Below are 10,488 nucleotides of genomic sequence, written 5' to 3' on the forward strand. Positions count from 1 at the left end.
TGAGAGCCAGGTACGGTACTACACCTCTCGAATGTATTATGCCTCCTTCAGCTTCCGGATCTTTACTGCTATCAGCTCTGCCAAGGCTCTTGTAGTCGATTGAAGTTTCTGTTGTACTGGTCGAGTGAAGGTGCTGATATTGAGCCGATGACATGAGACGTCGACCGACACTCCACGTGTCAGCCGAAACTCCGGTCATCTCCATGGCTATTTAGGCGAATACGTCCCAATGCATGGGGAGGGTTCGGATTAACAGGACCCTGTGTGCTATATCAAAGCTCTCACTGATCAGAAAAATCTTACCAGGCTTATCCTGGTCGGTTGTGGGCAGCCAGAGGACGGTCTCACTGGTCTCAAAACCCCATTCTCTCTGGATTTAAAGTTTTAGCGGCTCGTGATCGACACTGATGATCATTCGAAGATAGCAGAGGCACTGCTCTAGGTTCCCTCGTACTGTGATTATTTCCCCATCTCCGGGAAATTTTCCTGCCCTGTGGTAGGTGGAAGCCACCGCTTAGTAGCTATTCAACAATGATTGGCTAAAGATTGCGTTGTAAGTCGGTGGGGACTCCACCGCTAGAAAATCCTCCTCGTCGGTGTACTGTTTCTCTCACTCACCCCATGAGACAACCAAAGCGATTACGCCAAAGGCTTCTTTCCTTTCGCTGGAGAAGCCAAACAATGGGTTGGTCTGTGTTGCCAACTGATCAGCTTTAAGTCCAATTTTGTCGAACACCGTTTTGAATAGAATGTTCACTTAACTTCTGATGTCGACCAAGATGCTACCGACCTGGTAGTTGTTTATGAGTGTCGTAATGACAATCGCCTCGTTGTATGGGTTTCCCTTTGGCGGGAGATCTGCATCTGTAAAAACGATTGGGAGGTGAGTACTAGTGTAAGAGGCAATGGAACATTATCTCTCCTGATCGGTCTCTTCAGAGTGGACTGTCGGGATGGCTCTCCACTTCCCCTGAAGATAGTTGGGATTATCCTGGCCATGTGGATCTTGTTCGCTCGGATGGGTTCATCCATGGGTTCCTCCGCTGGGGCCTTCCCCTGTCGTCGGGCGTGTCCCTTGTCTGCGACGAACTCCTTATGTTTCCCGGTCTTGATGAGTTCCTCTACCAAATTCTTGAGATGGCGACACTCTGTGTCGTGCTCGTGGTCCTGGTGATAGGCGCAATACTTGTTCAGATTGCTAAGGGTCGGTGCGGTTTTCAACGGAAGAGTCTTTTTGAAATAGTCATTGTTTTGAATGACTTGGACTAGTTTAGACATCGATACATTCAACAATGTCGAATTCTGCATCTCTTGGTATACGTGTGGTCGCTCGTAGTACTGACTCCTCATTGCTTCGGTTGTTCCCTTGGTTGTCTCGAGACCGAGGGTTGTCATTCAGTCTCTTCTGTCTTTTCCCGTTGTCCCAATCCTTCCGCTTCTGTGCCTGGCGGTTGGATGACTCCGATTTGGTTCTTGAGGAGTCCATAAGGTCCTCTTTGGCGATGATGAGGTCATTGGCTAATTCCAAGACCTCGACGAAAGATATTGATTTGATAAGTTCAAGTCGTACTTGAATAGTTTGTTGTGGATTCCCTGCTTTAGGGCAGTTCGGGCGATGAGAGACTCTAGGTCTTTCACTTCCAATATTTCCTTTTGTAAGCGCGTGTTGTAAGCCCGAGGCTCTTATTCTCTCCCTGCTTGATCTGGGGAAGAGTCTCAGTTTCTTTCCTTGACTTCTGCACGTTGGTGAAGTGCGCCAAGAAGAGCTTTCTGAATTCGTAGAAAGATGGGATGATTCTATCCGGCTGGCGTTGAACCGCTGAAGCGTGACATCCTTTAGCGTGGTCAGGAAAAGTTGACACTTCATAGCAACCGATGACTCGAAAGAAGCCAACTGGTCGGTCGGGTCACTCTTCCCCTTGTAAGGACCAAATGATGAATTCTTAGCTTCGCTGGGGGTATGGTATGTTGGATTCGCTGGGAGAAAACAATACCTGTGGTCGGTCGTGAGGGTGCTCCTCCATCTTCCAGGTGACTAACGATCGATGTTGATGCCACACGATCAATCACTAGCCTAATCGTTGGTCGCAGGTCTCTTTGGGAGCGAGTTCTCTGAGACTCTCCTTCCAAAAGCTGCGATTGATAGCCCCTCTTAAGTCATCATAGCACGGAGGGCTTCGAACTAGTCCATCATCTGTGCACGTAGTTCCTGGACCGCTTCCTGAATGTCTCGATGCACCGTCTCTCTATTGAGTTCCATGAATGCTACATCTAGTTGCGTGGTTTCTCCTTCGTAATTTGCTCCGCTTCTCGTTTGGGGCATGACCACGCTCACTGCACCTCCTTTTAGAATATTAAATCCTAAATTGTCTTTCGAAAATAAACACCTCAAGAGTTCAGAGCCGAGAAGAGGGGAAAGAGAGAGTAGAGCAATTAGAGAATTCCCGGTAGAGAAATCGGGAAAAAATTCCTTTTATTCATCTTATAGCCCTCTTCTTATAGAAGTCTATTTGTACAATTACAGAAAGGAAAGAACGATTATGAAAATTGTTCTTAATACGATTAATGTGTTGATTTAATACTAGATCTGCATTAAAATTTGAACGAAATACGGCTGCTATCAGCTGGTCGACATATTCGAGTTCGGTCGACCGCGGCGATCGGTCGTGTGGCAATCGCTCGCGCCGAGGTAAAGTCGGTCAGTTGACTAGTTGTGATTGGTCGTCTTTGCAAGAAGTCTAGGTAGCTGGGATGGTAGACGTGGTTTGCCGATTGGATGCTACATCTAGCTGCATTGTTTCTCTATCGTAATTTGCTCCGCTTCTTGTTTGGGGCATGACCACGCTCACTGCACCACCTTTTAGAATTAAAATCCTAAATTGTCTTTCGGAAATAAACACCTCAAGAGTTCAGAGTCGAGAAGAGAGGAAAGAGAGAGTAGAGCAATTAGAGAATTCCCGGTAGAGAAATCGGGGAAAAAATTCCTTTTATTCATCTTCTAGCCCTCTTCTTATAGAGGTCTATTTGTACAATTACAGAAAGGAAATAACGATTATGAAAATTGTTCTTAATACAATTAATGTGTTGATTTAATACTAGATCTGCATTAAAATTTGAACGAAATACGACTGCTATCAGCTGGTCGACATATTCGAGTTCGGTCGACCGTGGCGATCGGTTGTATGGCGATCGCTCGTGCCGAGGTAAAGCCGGTCAGTTGACTAGTTGCGACTGGTCGTCTTTGCAAGAAGTTTAGGTAGCTGGGATGGTAGACGTGGTTTGCCGATTGCGACTGGTCGTCTTTACAAGAAGTCTAGGCAGCTGGGATGGTAGACGTTGTTTGCCGATTGGATTTGTTGATATTGCATGTTGGTCGACTCAATCGAGCGGTTGCTCGTCGAATGGCCGATTCAGGTTGCTCTTTAAGGCCGACACTTCGATTGTCCGACCACCATCCTTGACCGTTTGATTGCTTTAAGATTTGAGATTTGTGCTGCAGTTTTTGTGCATACAACCGTGCATGAGTTTCTCCATTATCAAATTTTTTATAGTTATTTCGCTAGAGATGAAACATAGAGGAAATTGATTGTCATAAAAACCAAAATTTAGCAGTAAGAACTAACTATTGACTTTATGTTCTCTAATAATGAAGATAATATCAATAGTCTTGATTTTCAATTTGAAACTCCCATGGTCTAAATCGAATGGATAGGAACAAACCCATTGTCCAATCAATAGGGATAGGTTTACCCCATACCTATGCGATGAAAATTGGCATTTACTAAATGTTTTATTATTGGTGCCGTTGGAGAAAGGGGCCTTGAAACTAACATAAAAAATCTGCTAATCATGAGGATTGGAACGCTTTTTAAATTATAATTCCAATGGATTTTTTTTTTGTTTTTGTTTTTGTGTTAAATGTTTATTGATGTCTGAATACCAAGTATGAAGCCTTCGAGTCATTTCTTTTCAGGCCTTGGATTCTTTGCTTGATATATCAAAATTGTCTGATAATCAGTTTAAGGAAAGAACTGGTGTTGGTCATATAGAAGTTGTTTCTGGGGAACATAGAAAAGGTGCTGTGAGAAATTTAGAAATAAATCATGAAAAGCTAAGCAAGGACCCTTCAAGAAAAAGTTCATCCCAGGTAATAGTTTAATCTATGAGCCCTCATTGATTATTACTTGTCCTCTGGTATAGCTGGGCCACATTAACGAAGGTTTTCCTATTAATTTCTGAATCAAAGTATTCATATTCTCTTTTCTCCTCTCTTTAGCGAGTTTAGACGTTTATTTTTATTTTTATTGTGTTAGTAGGGTTAGTGATGCATTAACTGTCCAAAGTTCTGTATATGATTGTCTTTTCATACAGGTAAATCTTGAAATGATCAATGTTCAAGATTAAATTGCCTGTGGTGAGACTGACTATCATGATTTTTCTTTTTTGCAATATCCTAAGCATGCTGTTTATTCTTGGAAATGACATGGTTGATGATGGAAATATGATGTTTATAATTTACATGATTAACTTCACTAATGCTCTTGTTTGTCATATCCTAGATGAATGCTCAGGTTGTAATAGTGATGAAATTATGCTAATAACATTCTGATTCTTTTTAATTGCTGTCAAGTTCTAGTTTGTGCCAAAGAGTGTTGATTGAGCATAAAATAGTTTAATGCACTTTCTTCTACACTGCAAAATTGCCTGTCACAGTTAACAGATAAGCCACCAGTCTCAACTTATCACCCATTTGCAATAGAACAAGATATCCTACAGTTTGTAGGATCTGATGGCAGGTGAGTGTTCTTTTGCATTGTTTTGTTTTTGTTTGGGTTTTCACTTTGTTAGATTAGGTTTTTTCTACAGCAAGCCTGCTGATATCCATGCATGAATAATCAATCTAGATACCAACTATTTTGCATGCGGGCTTTATTTCATTTTCGTAACCATCTTGCATTTGTAAGATAGGCGTCAATTTTGGGAAGGATTATACATCCTGGTTTTACAGCAATTAATAAATTGCATAATACAGATTACAAAAGCTAAATGCTCGATTTTTTTTCTTGGAATATGTTGTTTTTTTGTTAACATGGTTTTTGTATATCAGTCATGGTCCACATGGATATATCTGTCTATCTACGATAATTTAGATATTCTTCATTATGGTTCTGTTGTTCAAAGGCACTCATCAAAGCAACATGGTTCAAGTTGTATCAGCAAGTTTCTTTTTTTTTTGTTTGGTTTTGTCTGAGTAGACTATTTTTCTTTTTAAAAAGTTGAGTAATGGATTTCTTAAAGTTACCACAATCAATCATAAATTGTCCCAGAGGGTGCATTCGGGATAGTTTTTTCATATTTTTATTTTATACACCTTTGCCACACTGTTGTCTTTTAAAGTTTTTTTGCTGCTATATGAGAATGGGCTTTTTTAGGACTAGATTTGGAAAGTGTAGTAGCTGTAAGAAACATGATACCCGAATTTTATTTGAAGGAAAGAAATAAAATCTGTAATATCACAGTATAAAAAAAATCTCGTACCATGGTGCACAACTTAATTTAACAAGGAGCTGTTCCACACAGACTTTAAAAGTGACAATTTTATTAAAAATATGGATTAATAATCTATTATTTTTAATTTTCCCATGTTCTCTATAGTGAAAAGGGGTTCTTCAAAAATAGATTTGTAAAAATGTAGTAGCTGTAAGAAAGACTATGCCTGACTCTATTCAGAAGAGAAAAAAATCCATAATATCAAAACCTTAAAAGTTTTACTTTAACGATAGGTCCACAACTAATTTAACACAGCTTTCCATGTTCAACGCTCATTTTATATTGCATCAGAAATCCTAACTTCTGCAACAACTTTCAATTATTTATTCTTTCCTTTTGATATGCTGAAATTAAAACTTGAAGTTGTTAGTAGTTTATGAGTTCTCAAGAGTCCTGAGCTTTGCAGCCCTCATCCTAACTATTGGTCTGAGATGTTGCATGAGATGATAATTTAGACGTCTTGATGTTATGTTACCTGTGCGTCAGGTTGCCTCGTGAAGGAAATCACTTGGCAAGTTGGTTCAGTAAATTAGGCGTCCGTGCAAGATTTGTAACTTATATAATATTTCAATTATATGTTGGTTATTTTGTGAAATTATGTTTCATCACATTTAACTATAATGACATATTCTCCAGTCTTATATATTCATCAATAGTCTGAATGCGTCTCCAGCTAAACATTTGATCGATGTTAACATGTTTATTAAAATACTTGATTTACTTTCTGAAACCGTACCTTTTATTAAAGGAACTCATCTTTCTTGCCATAACAAGATGTCAATCATTATGTAAAGATGAATAAACTAATTCAACCTTTTTTTGCAGACTTCACTTTCCTAATTAAAATAAAAAAAAAGTAAAAAAAAAAAAAAAAAATAGTTTTTTCCCACCCTATTTAATTTGATTGCAATTTTTGGCAATAAATTTTTCTATTGGTAGATCTTCAAAAAATGAATCCTATTGTTGCTATAATTTTTTCTTGTAATCAATTCATATTTGATACGTTGATTTGTACGTCTTTATTTTATTGTGTTCTTGTCATTCCAGGGAGCACTTGAAGGTTCCTTTGAACACAAAGGAGCAGGTTCCGTTGAGACCTGGAATGGTAGATTGTGATCTCCAGCAAAAGATTCTAGATTCCTTGTTTAATGTCCCTGAAATCTCCTGTGTAGTAAACAGCTTGCGCTGGAAGGTCGTAAAGCAAGTTGAGTCATTTAGTCCGGGATTGGAGTTCAGTTTTGAAGGGGCTGCAGAACCTTCATCAGAGTCTAGAGGTGGTATTGATTCTTGCACTGTTTTTCTTTGCGTTTCTTATCCATTAGGCCTGCATTAAATGTCTTTGTTTCAGTCTTATTAAGAGGAATATTGCAACTTTTTGCGTTGATGATGTGCTGTGATTATTCCATTTCCAACAACTTATCTGTAGTTGATTTTTTTTTCAAACTATTTTAATTTTTAAATCTTTTTTATGCACTTTATATATTGTGGGCTCCGAAAATTCACGCCCCTCTCCAGAAGAATGGATGAGAGAGTTTTACATGAGGTTATTGATCGAATTTTCAGAAGGCAGAAGGGATAGTAGATAAGCTACTTTCTAGAGATTTCACCCTCATTTTGCAAGGACTTTAAGAACTAGTTTTTAAAATTTCCCACCAGCGTAAACCTCTATAGTTAATTACCTATCCTGACAATGGGAGAACACTTTCTATTAAGAGCATTCATTAAACATTGAATATACAACGTATAATATTAGCCGGCTTAACTGTTGTTATAAAATTTATAACTGTGAGCTCAAAACAGATGGTGGAGGAAATGGTCATGAACGCAATTATGATCTCATGGTTATGTCATCTAAGGTGATTGTGGATTCTGGTCTACTTATGCAAAAAATGCAATCGACCTAATTTTATTAAGGATCATTGTTAACAACAATAGGTTGCATCTAAGTGGTCCTTATATAACTAGGGTAATATTTGTTTAAGGAGACAAATTTAAGTCAATTTTTGTTGACAAAGGGTTTTGTGTCATTTAATTGTATTCTTATGATGTAGAATTCAAAGAACGAAAAGTTGTTGGAGAATGTATGGGCTACAGTTTTTCACTGTAATTTAATTGTGTCATTTGACAATAAACCACTAGGTAAGAGTGTTTTGGTTATAATCACTACTTTTTGTGGAGCCTTTGTGCCAAACCAAGCAGACAAAAGACTCGGTTCGCATTTTTACCCTTTATTTTGTATGTGAATATAATGTTAAATTTTACTTCTATAATTTTGATTTAATTGTTTCAAATTTTGATTTTAAAAATTGAACGCTTCTTGTTGAGATTTTTAGTCAACACGGTTATCATCAACATAAGGCATTTGGAATACCCGCATTTGCGATTTTTTTTATTTTTATTACTTTAATATTATTAATGGTCTGTTTAGGGAAGCTGTATCTTTTTGAAGATGCAGCTATGGAAATGTTGAAGAAGCGTTGTCCAAAAACTGTGGTAAGCTATTATAAAATAATTTTTATTTTAAAAAGTCAGATCATAGCTTTCAAGCAGCCATCGCAGGTAGTCAGATTTGGTGGGAAAACACAACTTTTAACTGCAGTTTTTTGAGAACACAAACAAAATGCAGTTTTGTCAAACAAAAAAAAACTACAGTGTGGCGCCGCACCATCACCTCATCGTCGGCCCAAATGCAACCTAAGAGTATCAGTCTTGTTAACTTCAAACTTTTTAGGGAGGAGAATTATTGTGAAATGACACTTATACCCCTGATTTTTCTTTGTACTTTGATCAGTCAATTTAGCTCGATAGACTCCCAATTGATTGGTCTTTGGCGGGTTATTTTTTGCTTGTTAAACTCGATAGCCCCCCTTACATTTAATGCCATAGTCAGGTATCCCTGAGTAGCCGTGCAAGCACTGAATGTCATACCAGTGCAGATCATAACAAGCCTTGAAATGTGCTTGGATAAATGTTAGACTTCAACACTCATTTTCTTTTTATGCTTTTGGGTGGAAGATAAAGGGCGTTTAGAATGACTTTTTTCACCTTATTCTCTCTCCTATGGTGCTTCCTCTTGGACTTCATCTGAATGAGCATATTTAGGCTCATCCAAATTCTTGTGGAAGTCCTATGTTGTCGCCCAGTCATTGGATTTTGTAACCACAATAACTAGAAACATAGAATCAAGTTTTTCTTCTAGCTCAAGGTCTATGCCAGAAATTCTAAATTTTTTTTGTATTGAACATGACCTAAAATTGATAAATTTGTAGTTCAATTAATATGAAAATATAAAAAATTCATATAACATTTTTTACTTACTAAAATTTTTTCTCACCGAGAAACATAGAATCAAGTTTCTCCTCTAGCTCAAGGTCTATATCAGAAATCTTAACTGTTTTTGCATTAGGTAGAACCTACAATTGATAAAATTGTAGCTAAATTAATATGACAATAGAAAGAGTTCATATAACATTTTTCACTTACTGAATTCTTTTCTCTCCACTACTCATTTGATGCATCAACTACTTTCTTAACATGGTTCTAATCTAATCCAGTTGCCCCTCTTTAACTCCTTTCACAATTTTGAATCTTTTTTGAGTTGATTTTATTTGTTCTTTAATTGAATTTTATCATACAATCTTTTTGTTTTTTCATAGAAGATTTTTGTTATATTTTGCCAGCCTTCTTTGGTGAAGTGTGTCTATTGCCATTTTCTATCTCCTTCAAGCATAAATCGCATACTATAATTTTTACCTCCTCCTTCCAAATGACCGATATACCACATTTGTTTCTCAATTTGATGTATCATGAAGATAAAAAAAAAATTTGGAGAAAATTATATAATTTAGCTAATAACTAAAAAATTAATTGAAAAAACTGAAACAAAATTTAAAGAAGACAAAATAAATTAGAGCTTTATTAAAGATTGCTCTATCTAGGATCACTCAGTGCATTCAATAATAAGATAAACTATGTCATGCAGGCTTTAATGCAGGCTTTAAGATCAAGTAATATATGTGGTTAATTGTATCATACAGAGTTTAAGACCGGGTAGAATTTGTAGCTAATTGTGTTATGTATGATTTAATATTAGATAGTATCTGTAGTTAACTGTGTCATATGTGCTCTATGATTAGTTAGTATTTATGATTAAATGTGTCATGTGTGCTTTAAGACCAGATAATATGTGGTTAATTGTGGTTGCAAATAAGTGGGGACAATTATATGAATCACAGTTGGTGATCGACTGAGCTCTTTTTTCTTTTTTTTCTTCCATCATTGTTTTACATAATATTATTAAAACCAATGTTATCAAAACCCACATTACATATATAAATGCATAATAGTTGACTTGTTTGTATGCAAACCATCACAGCTAGCAAAACCTAAACCAGAGAATCCCCAACCACAACTAACCAAACCGAGCAACCCCAATCATTTTTTCTTTTTTTTTTCCATCATTGTTTTACATAATATTATTAAAACCAATGTTATCAAAACCCAGATTACATATATAAATGCATAATAGTTGACTTGTTTGCATGCAAACCATCACAGTTAGCAAAACCTAAACCAGAGAATCCCCAACCACAACTAACCAAACCACAACCAGAGCAACCCCAATCATAGCCAATATAACCCGAACCATAGCCAACATAACCCCAACCAAAGCAATCCCAATCACAACCAACAAAGACCACATAACTCAAACTGTAGCCTATATAACCCCAACCCAACCAACAAAACTGTTTCCGTTCATTTTTCTCTTTTTTATTTTAAAAGGAGTCGCCAGCTTGTCGATCGTCGTATACTTCCCCCATTCGAATAAATCTCCCTTCCGAACCATATAAATGATTCGAAGAGGAGATGAATCGAATAAAAAGGGACATACGACAAAGTGACAAACAAGAGAAAAAATAAAACGTGGAGAGTCTACGT

Source organism: Phalaenopsis equestris, unplaced genomic scaffold (genome assembly GCF_001263595.1).
Source record: "Phalaenopsis equestris unplaced genomic scaffold, ASM126359v1 Scaffold000912, whole genome shotgun sequence".
Classification (NCBI taxonomy): domain Eukaryota; kingdom Viridiplantae; phylum Streptophyta; class Magnoliopsida; order Asparagales; family Orchidaceae; genus Phalaenopsis; species Phalaenopsis equestris.